The sequence below is a fragment of the Mytilus galloprovincialis genome, chromosome 8 (genome assembly GCF_965363235.1).
Source record: "Mytilus galloprovincialis chromosome 8, xbMytGall1.hap1.1, whole genome shotgun sequence".
NCBI lineage: Eukaryota > Metazoa > Mollusca > Bivalvia > Mytilida > Mytilidae > Mytilus > Mytilus galloprovincialis.
In genome coordinates this window covers 8,832,623-8,842,183 of record NC_134845.1, presented here as the reverse complement: position 1 = coordinate 8,842,183, position 9,561 = coordinate 8,832,623, and positions in this window count along the sequence as shown.

Below are 9,561 nucleotides of genomic sequence, written 5' to 3'. Positions count from 1 at the left end.
GTGTTTAATAGTAAATACTACACATGGAAATATTTGAATGAAAAAAATCTTTGGAAAAACAGAGGAAAATATGAAAAGGCCAATTAAAAATATAAAAAAAAACACCATCAAAAGTCGAAAAAAATCACATGTTCATAAGACATTTGTTGGTAAGACATCAGTCTAAATACATTTGAACTACGTGCATATATTCTTAATGGTGTTACTAATAGAACAATAATGCGAAAAAATAGGTTAGAAGTTAGTGAACATTTAAACTATTTTAGTACTAACATGAGCTAACATGATGTGCCATCACTGTATCATTTTGTACATTAGTATACTCTGTGTCAGCAAACTAATATAAATACTATATCAATATTGTTATTTGAATATAAAGACACACGGGTCAGCAACCGATCAACAGGAAACACCAGAAGGGAAATTTGACTCCAAAACACGATCTACAACATAAAACACGCGTTTAAAAAGATGTCAAACTTCAAATTACCAATAATATAGATAAAGAGCGAATATATTAAAAATAAACTACTAAAGACCTGCTATCAATGTAAAATTTCATTTCCTTCCCAAAATTTAATCTCGATTACATGAATATTTAGGGGAAAATTGCAGGATGTTCAATAAAATCAGATCAGGAAAAAGCTCTCAACTCAACAAAAGCACAAGTGGGAGCAAAACAATAATGAATATTAATTAACTTGGAATATTCGTACAAATTGCACCAGACATTTCCTGTGCAATATCCTTCGTATATTAGTTATCAATTCATAAAATTAATCCTTTTTGCATTATGTTATTTGGAGATGGCAATTCATCGAAATGTCCAACGCAACTTTTGATGACAAAACTTTGCAAGACTTTAATGACGGCTTCATTCAGCAAAGGATTGGACCAGTCGTGTTTCTTGCAATTTGTTTGTTTTTTGGAGTACCTGGGAATGTAATTGTTCTTATTATTTACGGTCGAAGGTATGTCAGGAATGTATACAGATCAATAATATGGAACTTAGCTTTGGCTGATCTGATTTTTTGTTCCTTTGGAATAACATTTGACATAGCTCGCATTTTCAAGTACTATTCATTTACAAAAAGGTGGATATGTTCCATGGGTGTCAGTATGTTGGTATTTGGAATGATTTATTCGTCTCACCTGCTAATTTTGCTTTCAGTACATCGATTGAGACAAGTGTGTATGTCATTGAGACCACAGATGACACAACAATCGGTAAAATACTGGATTATTGGTTGCTTTTTGGCTGCAATATTTTTTACATCTCCAAAGCCCGAATTACAGTTCCACGAACAGATAAACTTTAGAAATAACATAACTGGACATATTTGCCCTATTTCATCCTCCCAGCCGTCCAAATATGCCGTCATCTATAGTTATTTTTCACTTTTACTGTTTGCATTATATGCCATTGTCCTGGTCGTAATCTACCTGACCATTGGCATACGAATGTACATTCATTACCAAGATAGACGGAGGAAAAGTGTAAATACTATTGAAGAAAATATTTCCAGTAAAATGACCAAAATAACATTAACCGTATCCATAATTTTTACACTGAGTTATCTACCGGTGTTTTTGCTTCAGATCACGTTACCGTCGATACAAGCGGACAAATTAAACTATATCCAGAAAGCAATTTTGCGCATACTTGAACAGTGTTACGTCATTAACCACGTAGCTAATCCTTTTATTTACAGCATTTTCGATGAATCCTTTCGGAAAAACTTCATCCGTCTAGTATTATGTAAGTTCGTTAAACCAAAAAAGACGAAAACCAATGTTTCAGAATCTGCCGTAACAGCATCATCTGTAGTGTTAGAGTCAATGGTATAGCATAGCATTTCCCTTTTCGTATTATACTGCAGGTACAACTAATCAAAAAGCTTTGGGAATTAAAAAACTTATTCAAAGTATTGTACAAATATGGTTTGTTATGTATATGATTTGAGATTACAAATGTATTTTGTTTAAAAAATGTTGCATTTTGCAATAGAAAGACAACCAATTTGATTTTCAAATGTCTAATTTTGTACTATACTAGCATGTATTTATATCATTAAGAATAAATATTACATGAAAATATATATGAAAATTCTGGAATGCTTTCTTCATTGCACCTTCTAATTTTGAGCGTAATCAATTACCTATAAATCATGAATAATATTTGATTTAACTACATAATACACTTGATATGCAATTTTCAACGTATTTTTATTGGAAAAATGTCTTTCAACCGGTTTAAGCTCAGTCACATGTTCATTATTCATGGACACAACTAAGTGAATACCCATTTAAGTTTCTGTCAATACATTGTATCGATATCGTGTTTTACTCTAACCTTACATAATTGTGGTGCTGATGACCACACTCTTATATAGATGTAAGGCCTATTCCTACTGTCTTCATTTCACACAAATGTAAACAACAAAAAAATTCAATGAAGCCTAGTTTGAGGATGAAAAATGAAGATAAAAAGCAAAATAACAAAAATACCATTCTCCAAGGAAAATTCAAAACAAAAAGTCCGTTTTTCAAATTCCAAAATCAAAATTTCAAACGCATCAAACGAACAGGAAAATAACTGTCATATTTCTGACTTGGAATAAAATGGTGGCCATAACCTGGTACTATTTACCTCACTAAACCTAAGACAGTCTCATAACCTTTATTTATATGCATGAAGGATACTACAAAAAATATTCCATTAAGCTGAAATGCTATTCAGTTGCACAAAGCTAGTTTTAAAGTAGATATGGAGTATAGATTGATGAAATCATAGATCAAAAACCTAATGCCATGATCACCTTTATAAAAACAATAAAAACAAACCAACAGAAATAAAAGACAAAATACCAGTTCCCTTAGGAGTACAAATATGCACATATCCAGTGGCGTAGCCTGCCCTCTGATATTACCGAGGCAGGGGGTCTGGGGGGCGCAGCTCCCTATAAGCTATACAGGTTTTACCATTTGAAAAACGAAAAAATCCAATTAAAGTTATAGTAGTTTTTACTTTATTCAACATAATAATGCTAATACATGTATGTTCAAATAATAGCTACATGTATTTACAATATCATGCTCCCATGTTACTTTTTTCCTTTCTCTTTGTTTGTAAGAGAGATTGATTCTGTAAAGATATTTATTCTCAGTATAAAGATTTATGAACCAAAAATCTAAAGTTTACACTCATCACATATGATTTCATTGTAACGTTGGATTATTTAAGTTCCCTAATTTCGATTGTGGACTAACGGACGTTCGGGATGACTTATACTTTTATAGATGACTATTCGGTATGGGCTTTTCTCATTGTTGAAGTACGTACGGTGACCTATAGTTATTAGTTTCTGTGTCATTTTGGTCTCTTGTGGAGAGTTTTAAACCGCTAGTTTCCGGCAAAACCTTAAAAGCCTTGAAACGATTGACGAGTTGATAACGATTAAATGGTTTACGCTATGAATGAAATAAATTGAAGTATACTCCAAAACGCAGTGGACTATATCGTAGTAATATGTCTGGTGCAAAATTGTTCGACTCCCGAGTCTTTAGTAAGTTGTGTATGATTTAAACCGATACTATCTTATCTACGGTCAACTCAAAGTTATAAAACATAACAAAACACGTAACAATATGATCACCTCACATAATCTGCAAATTAATTTCCAAGTCGTCGTACACTCTCTAATATCGGTGTCTGTACCTTTCTGTGACATAAGATTTAACGTCATATCAGAAAGGAAACAGGACCGTGTTTGATGATTAGAAGACGCATGTTCAGAATTTTCAATGCAGAAATAAACAAACGAAACTAGAATTAATGACTCTTTTAAAAATGTAAATGCTACTCATGCCAAACTATAATTTAAAAAAGCGAGAAAAAAAGTAAAAAAAAACAACAACATAGAAAAAGAATATTTAAATTGTGCAAGTCTGCATGTTGATTGATATCTATAAATTTGTATATTTTTATTGGTATCAAATTCAATGAAACTCTGTGTAATTACGGTTGAAGACAAAGGGAAGGGTTAACACACAACGAAGTTTCAGTTGTATATGTTAGTACTGCATACTGCCGGTTATATGAGGGTTTGAACATTCATTTATAATTTTTTGCCCATATATTATTTTCCTTCTTTATTTTGGCACCATTCTAAACTCGATTTGAGAACTTGGAGTCTCGTTAGTTGGATCTTCATCATGATCTATTTTACTGACTTTGCTTGCAGTAGGGTTAAATAAATGTGTTAGCTTCAATTGTGTCGATTTCTTTTACTCGAATATACCGTATTTAGAATACTGAAAACCACCGCAAAGGGATTTCCAATAAGAGGAGGGAATATTTCAAAAAGTCTTGAATTCACAAAGGATACCGTCTACGAATCAATACTGACACCAAAATGTCAGATAATATTTATACAAGTCGGTTAATAAGCGTTTAGTTGCTTGTCTGCTGCTTCAGGTTGAAATTGTTTAAACAAATAAGATAATATATTTTTTTTTCACCGAGGCAACTGCCTCGGTTGCCTCTATGTAAGCTACGCCCTTGAATTATCCTGTACCTCTAAACTTTATATGAAAAGGAGGCAAAAGATACCAGAAGAACAGTCAAACTCATAGATCGAAAATAAACTGACAATGCATGGCTAAAAATGAAAACAACAAATAGACAAACAATAGTACACAAGAGACACCATAAAAATCTTAAGACTAAGCAACACGAATCCCACTATAAACTGGGGGGATCTCAGGTGCTCCGGAGTAGTCAAACAGGAAGAGTGTTTTAGTCTTAGTTTATGATTACACTAACAATGTTAAGTAAACCTTAAATAGAAAAGGAAAAACAAACATGACGAAAGGACGAAAGGACGAAACTACACGACAAAATAATCAATGTATATGTATATGTATATGTTAATTTGAATACTTATCTTAATAACTTCATTTAATAGCCGATCGGTGATTGCTTCTGTGGGACGATTTAGAGCTTTTGTCTATTATCAAAACATATGAACCCAATATCTTCTTCCGTGGATTCAAAACAGACAACTAAACGTTAAGCATCACGATCCTTACAAAAACCATTATTGCAAGTGTAACTATCACGATTAATCACATTAATGGGGCATTTCTGTAAATATAGACAATGATCTTCATATTCGTACTTAATTTGGCCCTACAAACTTTTTTTGATTCGAGCGTCACTGATGAGTTTTTTGGAGACGAAACGCGCGTCTGACGTAAATATAAAATTTAAATTCTGGTATCTATGATGAGTTTACTTTCCATAAGAACTCCCTTTGGAGCTAAAACCGAGACACTTTTTTTCAAGTTTCGTGAAAAATTATACCCTGGAGTAGAAATTTGATATGCACTACTATTCTATTCAAAGGTCATAACATAGAGCTGTGATGCATGTTTTCAATATCTATATGCCGTGAACTTGTTAGAGTTTAAACTTATACTAAAATTGTGTACTACCACTACCTTGATGTTTTGCCTAGTTCAGAGTTTCACCGCAATAATATGTTTTTATGTTGGTAACAGTCCCCGGTTATGTCTATATGAGATGAAACATTAAGATCATATCTTTGAAGCAGTATATCAATAAATCAAATTATCTTTGAATACTATATATCTTCCCAAAAGAGGCGTGGTTTGAGAAACAGCTGTATATACAAAATGCAACATATACTAACATTTATTCAAATAGAAAACAATCCAAAAACCGTTTTTCTCAAAATCATTCTTATTTATCAGAATTATAGCATTAAAGAAATCACTGCGTATACTCTCAATTTCCTTTTACAGTACATTTTATATCCCTATCCCTAGCTGTTTTAATTTATTTTAAAGAATTTGAAAAAAGACTTAATTATTGCCAGCTAATCCTAGGTTTTATGACATGAAATGTCTAAAACCTCTTTGAAACTATTCTGATAACAAATTGAAAATATTTTAGAAAACTATAAATCAAATAATTAGTTGTTATTCATTCCAACATTCAAGATTATGGAAAATCTCCAATCCTGCCTCTGTCTCCAGTCCACATCTTACTGTTTGCCTATTTGGCAATGAAAGTTCACGATTTCTGCCTCAAATGGTAAGTTTAGAATTCTTTCACAACAGTATCATCTCTTACCATATATCTAACATAATTTAGCCAATATATGAACTAGAAGCGTTTAAACAAAGCCATATTTGCAAAAGTTGTATGTATGAAGATACCAGTCTGGTGTATGAATTCATTAAAATTTTCATAGAAATTACTTCCTACATCTGATGTATGCATAACTTCCAAGCACAGTCATTGTTTTCCATACAAAATACCTTTAAAATAATAAAATCCTAGCATTTACAAGTTAACTTATTTGTTTTATGACCCAGGGGGTTAGCATTTTTATCTGTTTTTTGCCCCTAGGGCCTCATAATACCAAAATTATTCCTCTGTTTCTATAGCAATGTTGAATATTTAGAACATATTGAGGACATAACACACTATTGTAAGTTTTATTGAGGTCTTTATGTAACTCTTGCTGGTTCTTTTTTATGCCGCGGTCTCAAAAAGCACATGTAGATGCTACGGCTTATTGTAGGTTATCGACAGGACACAGACACCCAACCAATAATATTTAAGAAGGATCAATGAGTTTCAATGACTGCGAAATGTAAATATAAGCACTTTTAAACAATTTAAATTACAAATATGCATATATTATCAATTTATTTTGATTTCAGGGCTCTAGGTAAACCATGCATATTGTAAACTGTGAATTTATGCTGTGTCATAATAGTTAAGCTTAATGATTTTCTCAATCTTCATGACTTATTTATAAAACTTCATAAATGAGTTAATTTCTTTAAAATCTCTGAGATAAATCAGATATTGTGAAATTCTGTATGTTCTCTTTTTTAACCCTATATAGTGTTGTCACAATAGAGATTGAAGATGACCGGATTATGGCTACGACATGTGCATCATATTTAAGGCTATAAATTACAGAGATATGCCACTGTGGAACACCAGTCCATGATGGTGTAATTAAAACTGACGAGAAGTTGACTACAAGTTAACCATTTGAAATCCTTGCTTTTTTGTAATTGTACTTTGGTAGAAGGGTTCTTAAATTTTCAATGAATAAAACAAGAATTATACATCTATGTTATTTCTACTCATAAATGAGATACCCTGACTGTATAAAACTTCACACATTCAGAAAATTAGTCGATGTCGCGAACATCAGTTAAAGGAATCGCCTTAATAACACTTGTGCAGAGTAAAATGTGGTAAATGGTTCAAACAATCAAGAAATTAAAATTCATATTATACCGAGTATAGAAATTGTATTTTATTTTGGCACATAGGAGCGATAAAAAAATTGCCTTTTTCATGAAGTGAAAAAATAGACAATCTAATATCACTTGCCGAACTTGTACAAAACAGGGTGACTGCATTTGAGTTTTACAGAATCGATCCGAATATGCATCATGGTACATTTCCCGCTTGATATTTGGCAGCCATGAATAAATCAACATTTAGGCACTGTTTTTCTCTCCTTAATTGACTTTTAGGATATTTTCTGATTGTTAGCAGAATTTCTGATGATAACAATAGTTTATAATTTCATCCTTAGGGACATGCAATTTCAACTAAAGATAATTGTTTAATACATCCGTTTGCATCACAAATTAATGTATATTTGTAACTTTAAAATATTCTCTAGAAGCCGTGTTTTAATGACTGTTTGTATAAGCGCTAGAAATATTTGTAATCCGGGCATCTTACAAATGTATCATTGTATTTTTAGGAACGATTGGTCATATTTTCTTGTGCTGTATTGACTAAGTGATAGTTCCGCTGCAGAGGACGCCTTGATTGTCAAGAAGGCGGAAGGTCTGAGAATCCTGGCCGAAGATTGATATGATTAATATTCGCCTCTTCTCGGACAAGCACTTTTAAAATACATTCATTTAAAAAACTGAAATGAAAAAGGAGAAGCGTTGACCTCTTTTCAGTTAGCCTTTACTCGCCAAATGTTTATTAACATGTCCGAAGTCAGGATTGTCATTAGCAATTATGTGTCTTAGTATTTGGTATTAATTTCATTTGGAGAATCTGTCGTAGCAATTTGGTCTTTTTTCCCTTTAACATTATTTATGAGGGGCCATGTTGTCTCTTTGACACATTCCCTATTACTTACTTAACCATCAGCAGCGATGAATAGATTACTTTTGTGCCATGTTTTCTCTCCTTCTTTTTCTAATGCTGATATTGTTTTATTGTTAACTTTTGTAAAATGTTTTTATTACATTAATTAGAGCGTTGGTTTTTCGTTTGAATTGTTTTACATTTGAGATTTCGGAGTCTGTTACAGCTGATTATGCGGTATGGGCTTTACTCATTGTACGTTTTGTTTACCTATAGATGTTAATTTTATGTCATTTGGTCTTGTGGAAAGTTGTCCTATCGACAATACGAGTAGTGTCACATATTTTTTATATGCATATTTGTGATTATTTTAGGACTTGTATTTACTGAATATACTGGTTATGCTTTTATACCATAAACAGTTGTGTTAATACCCTGAATATAGTAACAGAGCTTTATTATTTTCAATGACATTTCATAATGGATCTCTTTTTCCCCAATCAGGGGGTCATTTAAGGATGAAAATAAGTTTGAAATTTGTGTAACAATTTTAGTAGCTATCAATGTTGTAATTGAAGTTGCAGTATGAAAACAATATAAGGTCAATATAAGGAAAATTTAAAATTAGTTATATTCGGCACAAAACTTGGGAGAGGCTCGGTACAACCTCGCCCTTCTCTATTTTCCCATCCTCTTACAAACAAGCCTTTATTTTTCTGACAGTGGTCAATATAATTGTTGTTTACCAATTATATCTGACTATCATATAGTGTCGTTTACGTTATTACCAAAGACTACATAACCTCAAAATGAATTCCAAATCTGATGGACTATGCTACATACAGACTGTAAGTTGAGCAATAACGAACTAAACATGTCTAATTACATATTTATTTACATTTTATTAATATGTTATCAAACTGAGGTTCATGGTCCATATATGTGAAAACCTTTCATTTTTATATATCATTGTCATGAGATAAAGAATACAATAGATACAAATAAGTCTGCCTCATATCTTGACTTAAACCTAAAAATTGACAATGATATCGGTTGAAAATAAAATTTTACAAAAGAGATAATTTAAGCTTCCCGATATTGAACTGTCTATGTTTAGGTGGCTTCATTCAAGCAGTTTCTGCATGCGGAGATTATATCTCACGGTTGATATGATATTCAAGGACTTATCAAGATTTTCTTGACAGAGGGTTGCTGATTAGGGACTTTCCGTTTTGATTTTTTCTTGGAGTTCATTATTTTTGTGATTTTACTTTTTGCTTTCTGTCCACGGGAAAGCTATCAAACAAGTTGAAATCATGCCTTCGTAAATTTAGAGACGCAATCACGAGTTGGTTGACCTTTATGGTATATCCGTTTCACAGAGGACAACGTTAACG